This window comes from Aotus nancymaae, unplaced genomic scaffold, assembly GCF_030222135.1.
Source record: "Aotus nancymaae isolate 86718 unplaced genomic scaffold, 86718_ANA_hifiasm-v0.15.2.pri h1tg000019l, whole genome shotgun sequence".
Lineage (NCBI taxonomy): Eukaryota > Metazoa > Chordata > Mammalia > Primates > Aotidae > Aotus > Aotus nancymaae.
The window spans coordinates 44,994,452-45,005,781 of NW_026988431.1; positions in this window are offsets into that span (position 1 = coordinate 44,994,452).

Here is an 11,330-nt window from a genome sequence, read left to right on the forward strand (position 1 = left end):
CAGCTCTGAACAGAACAGAGGTCAAAGCTAAGCACTTGAGCTCCTATAAGGGTCAGACTGTCTCCTCAAGCAGCTCCCTGACCCACGTATAGCCAAAGAGACCTCATAAAGAAGAGCTCAGGTGGACATCTGGTGGGTATCCTACTGGGACTAAGATAAAAGAAGAAGAAACTGGCAGAAACCCATACTGTTCTGCAGCCACTGCAGGTCATCCCCAGGCAAGCAGGGTCTGGGGACCTCCAGCAGTGCTACAGCAGAGGGTCCCGACTGTTAGAAGAAAAACTAAAAAACAGAAATAACTTCATCATCAACAAAAAGGACATTCACTAGGAGACCCCATTTGAAAGTCACCAACTATAAAGACCACAGGTAGATAAATCCACAAAGATGGGAAGAAACCAGTGCAAAAAGGATGAAAACACCCAAAACCAGAATGCCTCCTCTCTTCCAAGGGATCATAACTACTCACCAGCAAGGGAACAAAGCTTGATGGAGAATGAATCTGATGAATTGACAAAAACAGGCTTCAGAAGGTGGGTAATAACAAACTTCTCTGAGCTAAAAGAACATATTCTAACCCAATGCAAAGAAACTAAGAACCTTTAAAAAAGGTTTGATGAAATGTTAATGAGAATAAACAGCTTAGAGAAGAATATAAATGGCCTGATGGAGCTGAAAAACACAGCATGAGAATTTTGTGAAGCGCACACAAGTTTCAATAGCCGAATTGACCAAGCAAAAGAAAGGATATCAGAGATTGAAGATCAACTCAATGAAATAAAATTAGAAGGCAAGATTAGAGAAAAAAAGAGTGTAAAGAAATGAACAAAGCCTCCAAGAAATATGGGATTATGTGAAAAGACCTAATCTACATTTGATAGGTGTACCTGAATGTGATGGAGAGAATGAATCCAAGCTGGAAAACACTCTTCAGGATATTATCCAGGAGAACTTCCCCAACCTAGCAAGCCAGGCCACCATTCAAGTCCAGGAAATACAGAGACCACCACAAAGATATTCTAGAAGAGCAACCCCAAGGCACATAATTATCAGATTCACCAGGGTTGAAATGAAGGAAAAAATGCTAAGGGCAGCCAGTGAGAAATGTTGGGTTACTCACAAAGAGAAGCCCATCAGACACACAGCGGATCTCTCAGCAGAAACCCTACAAGCTAGAAGAGAGTGGGGACCCATATTCAATATCCTTACAAAAAAAAGAACTTTCAACCTAGAATTTCATATACAGCCAAACTAAGCTTCATAAGCGAAGGAGAAATAAAATCCTTTACAAACAAGCAATTGCTGAGAGATTTTGGCACCACCAGGCCTGCCTTACAAGAGCTCCTGAAAGAAGCACTAAACATAGAAAGGAACAACCAGTACCAGCCACTCCAAAATGTATCAAATGGTAAAGAGCATCAACACAATGAAGAAACTGAATCAACTAATGGGAAAACAACCAGCTAGCATTCAAATGGCAGGATCAAATTCAGAAATAACAATATTAACCTTAAATGTAAATGGGCTAAAGGCCCCAATCAAAAGACACAGACTGGCAAATTGGATAAAAAGTCAAAACCCATTGGTGCACTGTATTCAGGAAACCCATCTCACATGCAAGGACACACATAGGCTCAAAATAAAGGGATGGAGGAAGATTTACCAAGCAAATGGAGAGCAAAAAAAAGCAGGAGTTGCAATCCTAGTCTCTGATAAAAGAGACTTTAAACAAACAAAGATCAAAGGAGACAAAGAAGGGCATTACATAATGGTAAAAGGATCAATGCAACAAGAAGAGCTAACGATCCTAAATATATACGCACCAAATACAGGAGCACTCAGATACATAAAGCAAGTTCTTAATGACTTACAAAGAGACTTAGACTCCCACACAATAATAGTGGGAGACTTAAACACTCCACGGTCAATATTAGACAGATCAATGAGACAGAAAATTAACAAGGATATCCAGGACTTGAACTCAGATCTGGACCAAGCAAACCTAATAGACATTTACAGAACTCTCCACCCCAACCCACAGAATATACATTCTTCTTAGCACCACATCATACCTACTCTAAAACTGACCACATGCTTGGAAGTAAATCACTCCTCAGCAAATGCAAAAGAACGGAAATCATAAACAGTCTCTCAGATCATTTGCAATCAAATTAGAACTCAGGATTAAGAAACTAACTCAGAACCACACAACTTTATGGAAACTGAACAACTGGCTCTTGAATGTTGACTGGATAAACAATGAAATGAAGGCAGAAATAAAGATGTTCTTTGAAACCAAAGAGAATGAAGATACAATGTACCAGAATCTCTGGGACACATTTAAAGCAGTGTCTAGAGGAAAATTTATAGCAATAATACCCACATGAGAAGCAAGGAAAGATCTAAAATCGACACCATATAATCGAAATTGAAAGAGCTAGAGAAGCAAGATTTAAAAAACAAAACAAACAAAAAAAAAACTCAAAAGCTAGCTAGCAGAAGACAAGAAATAACCAAGATCAGAGTAGAACTGAAGGAGACAGAGACACAGAAACCCTTCAGAAATCAATAAATCTAGAAGCTGGTTTTTTGAACAGATCAACAAAATAGACCACTAGTTAGATTAATAAAAAAGAAAAGAGGGCCGGGTGCGGTGGCTCAAGCCTGTAATCCCAGCACTTTGGGAGGCCGAGGTGGGTGGATCACGAGGTCAAGAGATCGAGACCATCCTGGTCAACAAGGTGAAACCCCGTCTATACTAAAAATACAAAAAATTAGCTGGGCATGGTGGCGCGTGCCTATAATCCCAGCTACTCAGGAGGCTGAGGCAGGAGAATTGCCTGAACCAGGAGGCGGAGGTTGCGATGAGCTGAGATTGCGCCATTGCACTCCAGCCTGGGTAACAAGAGTGAAACTGTCTCAAAAAAAAAAAAAAAAAAAAAAAAAAAAAAAAAAAAAAAAAAAAAAGAAGAGTCAAACAGATGCAATAAAAAATGATAAAGGGGGTATCACCACCAATTCCACAGAAATACAAACTACCATCAGAGATTACTACTAAAAACTCTATGCACATAAACCAGTAAATCTGGAAGAAATGAATAAATTCCTGGACACTTGTACCCTCCCAAGCCTAAACCAGGAAGAAGTTGAAACCCTGAATAGACCAATAACAAGGACTGAAGTTGAGGCAGCAATTAATAGCCTACCAACCAAAAAAAGCCCAGGTCCAGATAGGTTCAAAGCCGAATTCTACCATACAAAGAGGAGCTGGTACTACTCCTTCTGAAACTATTTCAAACAATTCAAAAAGAGAGAATCCTTCCCAAATCATTTTATGAGGCCAACATCATCCTGATACTAAAACCAGGCAGAGACTCAACAAAAAAAGAAAACTTCAGGCCAACATCCATAATGAACACAGATGCAAAAATCTTCAATAAAATACTGGCAAACCAAATACAACAGCACATCAAAAATCTCATCCATCACGATCAAGTAGGCTTCATCCTGGAGATGCAAGGCTGGTTCAACATACGCAAGTCTATAAATGTAATCCACCGCATAAACAGTACCAAAAACAAAAACCACATGATTATCTCAATAGATGCAGAGAAGGCCTTTGACAAAATTCAACAGTCCTTTATGCTAAAAACTCTCAATAAACTATGTATCAACGGAATGTATCTCAAAATAATAAAAGCTATTTATGACAAGACCACAGCCAATATCATACTGAATGGGCAAAAACTGGAAGCATTCCCTTTGAAATCTGGTACTAGACAAGGATGCCCTCTCTCATCACTCATATTCACTACAGTATTGGAAGTTCTAGCCAGAGAAATCAGGCAAGAAGAAATAAAGGGTAATCAATTAGGAAAGGAGGAAGTAGAATTGTCTCTATTTGCAGATGATATGACTGAGTATCTAGAAGACCCCATTTTCTCAGCCCAAAATCTCCTGAAACTGATAAGCAACCTCAGCAAAGTCTCAGGACACAAAATCAATGTGCAGAAATCACAAGCATTCCTATACACCAATAACAGACTAACAGAGTCAAATCAAGAACAAACTGCCATTCACAATTGCTACAAAGATAATAAAATACTTAGGAATACAACTAACAAAGGATGTAAAGGACCTCTTCAAGGAGAACTACAAACCACTGCTGAAGAAAATAGAGGACACAAACAAATGGGAAAACATTCCATGCCTATCATTAGGAAGAATCAATATTGTGAAAATGGCCATACTGCCCAAAGTAATTTATAGATTCAATGCTATCCCCATCAAGCTACCTATGATCCTCGTCACAGAACTGGAAAAACCACCTTAAACTTCATATGGAACCAAAAGAGAGCCCGCATAGCCAAGACAATTCTAAGCTAAAAGAACAAAGCTGGAGGCATCACACTACCTAACTTCAAACTATACTATAATGCTACAGTAATCGAAACAGCATGGTACTGGTACCAAAACAGAGATATAGACCAATGGAACAGAGCAGAGGCCTTGGAGGCAACACCGCACATCTACAACCATCTGATATTTGACCTACCTGACAAAAACAAGCAATGGGGAGAGGATTCCCTGTTTAATAAATGGTGTTGGGAAAGCTGGCTATCAGTGTGCAGAAAGCAGACACTGAACACCTTCCTGACACCGTACACTAAAATTAAATCCAGATGGATTAAAGACTTAAATATAAGACCTAATACCATAAAAACCCTAGAAGAAAACCTAGGCAAAATCATTCAGGACATAGGCATAGGCAAGGACTTCATGACTAAAACACCAAAAGCATTGGCAACAAAAGCCAAAATAGACAAACAGGATCTAATGAAACTCCAGAGCTTCTGTACAGCAAAAGAAACAATCATTAGAGTTAACCAGCAACCAACAGAATGGGAAAAAATTTTTGCAATCTACCTGTCTGACAAAGGGCTAATATCCAGAATCTGCAAAGAACTGAAACAGATTTACAAGAAAAAAACAAACCCATTCAAAAGTGAGTGAAGGGTATGAACAGAAACTTTTCAAAAGAAGACATTTATGCAGCCAACAAACATGAAAAAATGTTCATCATCACTGGTCATTAGAGAAATGCAAATCAAAACTACATTGAGATACCATCTCACACCAGTTAAAATGGCAATCATTAAAAGATCTGGAGACAACAGATGCTGGAGAGGACGTGGAGAAATAGGAACACTGTTATACTGTTGGTGGGAGTGTAAATTAATTCAACCATTGTGGAAGACAGTGTGGCGATTCCTCAAGGACCTAGAAATGAAATTCCATTTGACCCAGCAATCCCATTACTGGGTATATATCCAAAGGATTATAAATTGTTCTATTATAAAGACACATGCACACGTATGTTCATAGTGGCACTGTTTACAATAGCAAAGACCTGGAACCAACCCAAATGCTGAAATGGCAGACCAGATAAAGAAACTGTGGCACATATACACCATGGAATACTATGCAGCCATAAAAAATGATGAGTTTTTGTCCTTTGTAGGGACATAGATGAATCTGGAAACCATCATTCTCAGCAAACTGACACAAGAACAGAAAATCAAACACCGCATATTCTCACTCATAGGCGGGTGTTGAACAATGAGAACATATGGACACAGGGAGGGGAGCATCACACACTGGGGTCTGTTGTGGGGGAATAGGGGAGGGACAGCGGCGGGAAGGGAGGTTGGGGAGGGATTACATGGGGAGAAATGCCAGATATAGGTGACAGGGGATGGAGGCAGCAAACCATATTGCCTTGTAGGTACCTATGCAAGAATTCTGCATGTTCTGCACATGTAGCCCAGAACCTAAAGTGCAATTATACACACACACACACAAATTACCCTGTTTATTTGCTTTGTAAAAAGAGAAAAAAGCCAGAGTCCCAGAGATTCAGAGCTGCTTAAGACTTGTTTATAGACTTTGTATACTTAAGTAAAGTGGGAAGAGTGTCAGAGACCTTTGACAACTGGAGATTGATCAGATTTTAAAATGTTTCTGAAATTAATTAAAATAAACTCAGGATCTATTAAAAAATTCAAGACACTTCATGCTAAAAACTCTCAAACTAGGTATTGAAGGAAAATACATCAAGATATTAATAGCCATCTATGACAAACACACAGCCAACATTATACTCAATGGCAAAAACTGGAAGCATTCCCCCCTGAAAACTGGAACAAGGTCAGGATGTCCTCTTTTACCACTCCTGTTCAACATACTTTTGGAATTTCTGGGTAGGGCAATCAGGCAAGAAAAAGAAATAAAGGACATCCAAATAGGAGGAGAGAGAGTCAAACTATCTCTGTTTGCAGATGACATGATTCTTTATCTAGAAAATCTTATAGTCTCAGCCCCAAATCTACTTCAGCTGATAAACAACTTCAGCAAATCAATGTACAAAAATCACTAACATTCCTATGAACCAGCAACAGCCAAACTGAGAGCCAAATCAGAAAGGCTATCCCACCACAATAGCCACAAAAAGAATAACATACCTAGGAATACAGCTAACTAGGAAGCTGAAAGATCTCTACAATGAAATTAAAAAACACTGCTCAAATAATTTACAGAGGACATAAATGAATGGAAAAACATCTCATGTTCATGGATAGGAAGAATCAATATCATTAAAATGGTCATACTGCCCAAAGCAATTCATAGATTCAATGCTATTCCTATCAAACTACCAATGACATTCTTCACAGAACTAGAAAAAACTATTTAAAAATTCATATGGAACCAAAAAAGAGCCCAGATATCCAAGGCAATCCTAAGCAAAATGAACAAAGCTAGAGAAATAACCTTACTCGACTTCAAACTGTACTGCAGGGCTACAGTAACCAAAACAGCATAGTACTGGTACAAGAACAGGCACATAGACCAATGGAGCAGAATAGGGAGCCCGGAAATAAGGGCATACACCTATGACTACTTAATCTTCAACAAAGCTGACAAAAATCAAGCAATGGGGAAGAGTCCTCATTCAATAAATGGTGCTGGGATAACTGGCCAGCCATATGCAGAAGATTGAAGCTAAACTCCTTCCTTACTCCATATACAAACATCAATGCAAGTTTTTAAATGTAAAACCCCAAACTATAAATACTTTGGAAGACAACCTAGGCAATACCATCCTAGGCATAGGAACTGGCAAAGATTTCATGACAAAGACGCCAAAAGCAATTGCAACAAAAGCAATACTTCACAAGTGGGATCTAATTAAACTTAAGAGCTTCTGGACAGCAAAGGAAACTATCAGTAAACAGGCAACCTACCAAATGGGAGAAAATTTTTGCAAACCATCTTTAAGGAACTTAAATTTACAAGAGAAAAAAACCCATTAAAACGTAGACAAAGGACATAAACATTTTTCAAAAGAAGACATACATGTGGCCAAGAAACATATGGAAAAAAGCTCAGTATCACTGATCATTAGAGAAATGCAAATCAAAATCACAATGAGATACTATTTTACACCAGTCAAAACGGCTATTACTAAGAAGCAAAAAAATAACAGGTGCTGGTGGGGTTGCAGAGAAAAGGGAACACTTATATACCGTTGGTGAGAGTGTAAATTAATTCAGTCCTTGTGGAAAGAAGTGTAGTGATTTTTCAAAGAGCTTAAAGCAGAACTACCATTTGACCCAGCAATCCCATTACTGGGCATATCCCCAGAGGACTGTAAATCATTCTACTACAAAGACACATGCATGTAAATGTTCATTGAAATACTGTTCACAATAGCAAAGACATGGAATCAACCAAAATGTCCATCAGTGACAGACTGGATAAAGAAAATGTGGTACATATATACCATGGAATATCACACAGTCATAAAAAAGAACAAGATCATGTCTTTTGCAGGAACATGGATGAAGCTGGAGGCTATTATCCTAAGCAAACTAACACAGGAACAGAAAACCAAATACATGCTCTTACTTATAAGTGGAAGATAATGATGAGAACTAACAAACCCAAAGAAGGAAACAACAGACATTGTGGTCTACTTGAGGGTAGAGGGTGAGAGGAGGAAGAGGAGTAGAAAAGGTAACTATTGGGTACTGGGCTTAATACCAGGGTGATGAAATGGTTTGTACAACAAACCCCTGTGACAAGAGTTTACCTGTGTAACAAACATTCACATGTACCCTCAAACCTAAAAAGTTAAAAATACATAAATAAAACTTTATTTCAAAGGTTGATTTGAGACATGTAAAAATGGAAAGCTACTTTATCAGATTCAACTGAAAGGATTTTGATTTTTTTCTTTCCTTCTTCCTTCTCTTCCATCATTCCTCCTTCTTTCCCCTTTAGTATCAAATAAAATGTCTTTTCCAGATATAATGTCAATATGAAATGTAATCTTTGTAACAATTTTAAAAATGCATTACGTTTTTTTTTTTTTAAAAGAGATAGAGTCTTGCCTTATCACCCAGGCTGAAGTGAAATGGCACAACTACAGCTCCCTGCAGCCTTGAGCTCCAGGGCTCAAGCGATCCTTCCACCTTGGCCTCCTGAGTCACTGGGATTATAGGCATCAGCCACCCTGCCTGGCTTATTATAATCTTAACACAAAACCATTTAGTTTTTATTGCAAACACCTTTTTCTGACAAGTTCAAGTAGTTTAGGGACATACAATTAAGGCTTTATTACAGAATGAGGCTCTCACATGCCTAACATAAATTTTAGTTCCAATTTAGTTGCTGCTCTGAATTCAGATAGCTACAAGAAACACTAACATTTTTGTTTAGCTACAAGAAACACTAACATTTTTCCTTACTGTGTAAATTTCTATTGCTGTGTAAGAAATTGCCATCAAGTTAGCTGGCTAAAAAAACACAAATCTGTTATCTCACATTTTCTGTGGGTCAATAGCCTGTACTCTATTAAAGTCTCGGAAATGCTGAAATCATGGTGCCAGCCAGCTGCATTCTTACCTGAAGATTTGAATAAGGAAAGTTCTGCTTCCAAGATTATTCACATTGTTGGCAGAATTCAGTTCCTTTTGACTGTAGAACAGAAATCTGTTTTCTTGCCCCCTATTGACTGGAGACTATTCTAAGCATCTTTGCCACGTGCCCCACTCCATACCCTTACCCTCTGAATCCCTTCCTTCACCAAGAGCCCAATCTCTTTTAAGGGGTTTATTAAATTGGGTCAGACCCAACAGGGATAATCTCCCTTCTGATTAACTGCAAGTAAACTGATTTGAGACTTAATCACGATTATCTGCAAAAATCCCATCACTTTTTTTCCATATGAAGTAACCTAACTACAGGAGTGAAGTTCATCATAGTCTCACCCACACTCAAGGGGAGGGGATTATACAGAACATGCACATCGGGGAGAGGGAATCTCAAGGTCATTTCAGAATTCTTCTTGCTGCATCAATTTTATCTCCTTGTTACTCCAAGGCCCCTCATCACTGAACACCTTAGTGTCAAGGAGTGAACTATTTATCCAGCACATAACCATGATACTTCTAACATTTGACAGAACTGAAAGGAAAACGCTTGAGCTACGTGTTGAAGAGACTGGGCAACAGAGTTAAGGTTTAGAAGAGGAAACGTCTTCAGTCTCATTCTTTTTCTTGTGAGAACTCCACCATCTATTGGATTGTCTAGGCCTGGAAGCCTTTGACCTTCCCTCCAGAAACCAGACCTTTCTTCTTATCACTTTTCTTGATTTTTTAAAAATTGTATAACTTTGCCCATAAATTGGCAATCTTTATGAAATTAACACCGAAATATACTCATCTCAAACTAATGGTTTAAAAGACTTGGTATAATGAAAAAATGTTTTATGTTGCATCATTATCTTTTAATAACTTTTTAAACTGTGAAGTCTGAGTTCAGCGTCTCTACTCCATAGACTTTTAGTACCACAAAGTATCTATTGTCAATTTAAAATTAGCCTCTTCTAGCAATTTTGATTCATTGTTTCTCCCTTTTTTCTCTGTGTAAATTACTTAGGTTCTTCTAGTTCCTCTAATATTAAACAATTTTTAAAATTTCTTTCCTTTTCTCAATCTCTTTTTTTTTTTCTGACACATTTGCTTTCTTTTACACTCATCATCCTGGCTATCTTTAATGTTTTTGCCTCATCCTCATCTTCACCCAGTCCCTGATGGAAGCCTTTCCTTCCACCCACTGAATCAGGTTCTTGAGCAGAATGTGTGCACAATGCAAGGGCCAAAATGTCCTACACTGTGGCCACCATCTCGATCCTGGTATGAACATATGTGAAGAAGTTCACGTAGTTCCAACATATGTGGGTGAAAACCGAGCAGTGTTCAGTTGCTTAACTGGTTTTTTGTTGACCTAACCTAAACCCTGTACAGATTTGGTCTTCCTAACTTTTGGTAGGATTTGTAGAAAAAAAAATTTTTTTCCCCGCTATTCCATTGGCTACAAAAACCACTATTGACTTTAGAAGTCACTTTTTTCCTTTGGAATGTTCCTGTGAAGATTATTTTGCCTGTAAATGACAGAAAAATCAGCCCAGCCTGGTTCTGGAAAATAGGAAGATTTTTGGCTCACTTAACCTAATAGGCCTGTATGACATCAGCGGGAGCTGGATTCACTCCTTTTTTTGGCTCACTTATGCTTCATGCTGGTTCCACTCTCAGACAATTCCCTCATAAAAACATGTCTGTGGGGTCATCTATTTCTAGTGAATAATAACATTTCAGAACTCTTCTGGGCCCAATACATTTCTGAAGAGTCGCTAATGGATTTTTTAAATAGCAGTGATAAGGCAGATATTCAAACGTCCCCATAAACACTTTTTGACTCCCATAATTTTTGTATTACATGTTACATGCCCAATAAAAATGCTAATTGACTGAAAAAGGAACAAATGGATATTTAAATCCTAGTATTAATTGCCTGGAAGATAATTTCTAGTGTAAAAAATAGAAAAGAAAAATGAGGAAAAAATGCATTTTTAAAAATCCAAATCTGGGCCAGGCACAGTGGCTCATGCCTATAATCCCAGCACATTGGAAGGCTGAGGTGAAAGGATTATTTGAGCCAGGAGTTTGAGACCAGCCTGGGCAACATGGTGAGGCCCTGTCTCTACATTTTTAAAAAAAAATTATCTGGGCACGGTGGTGCGTGCCTGTAGTCCTAGCTACCTGGGAGACTGAGGTGGCAGGATTACTTGAGCTTGGGAGGTCAAGGCTTCAGTGAGCTCTGTTCATGCCACTATACTCCAGCCTGGGTGACAGAGCAAGATCCTGTCCCAAAGAAAAAAATTGAAACCTGCGTTCAGATTTTATCTTCATTAATTAATAGGTGCATGA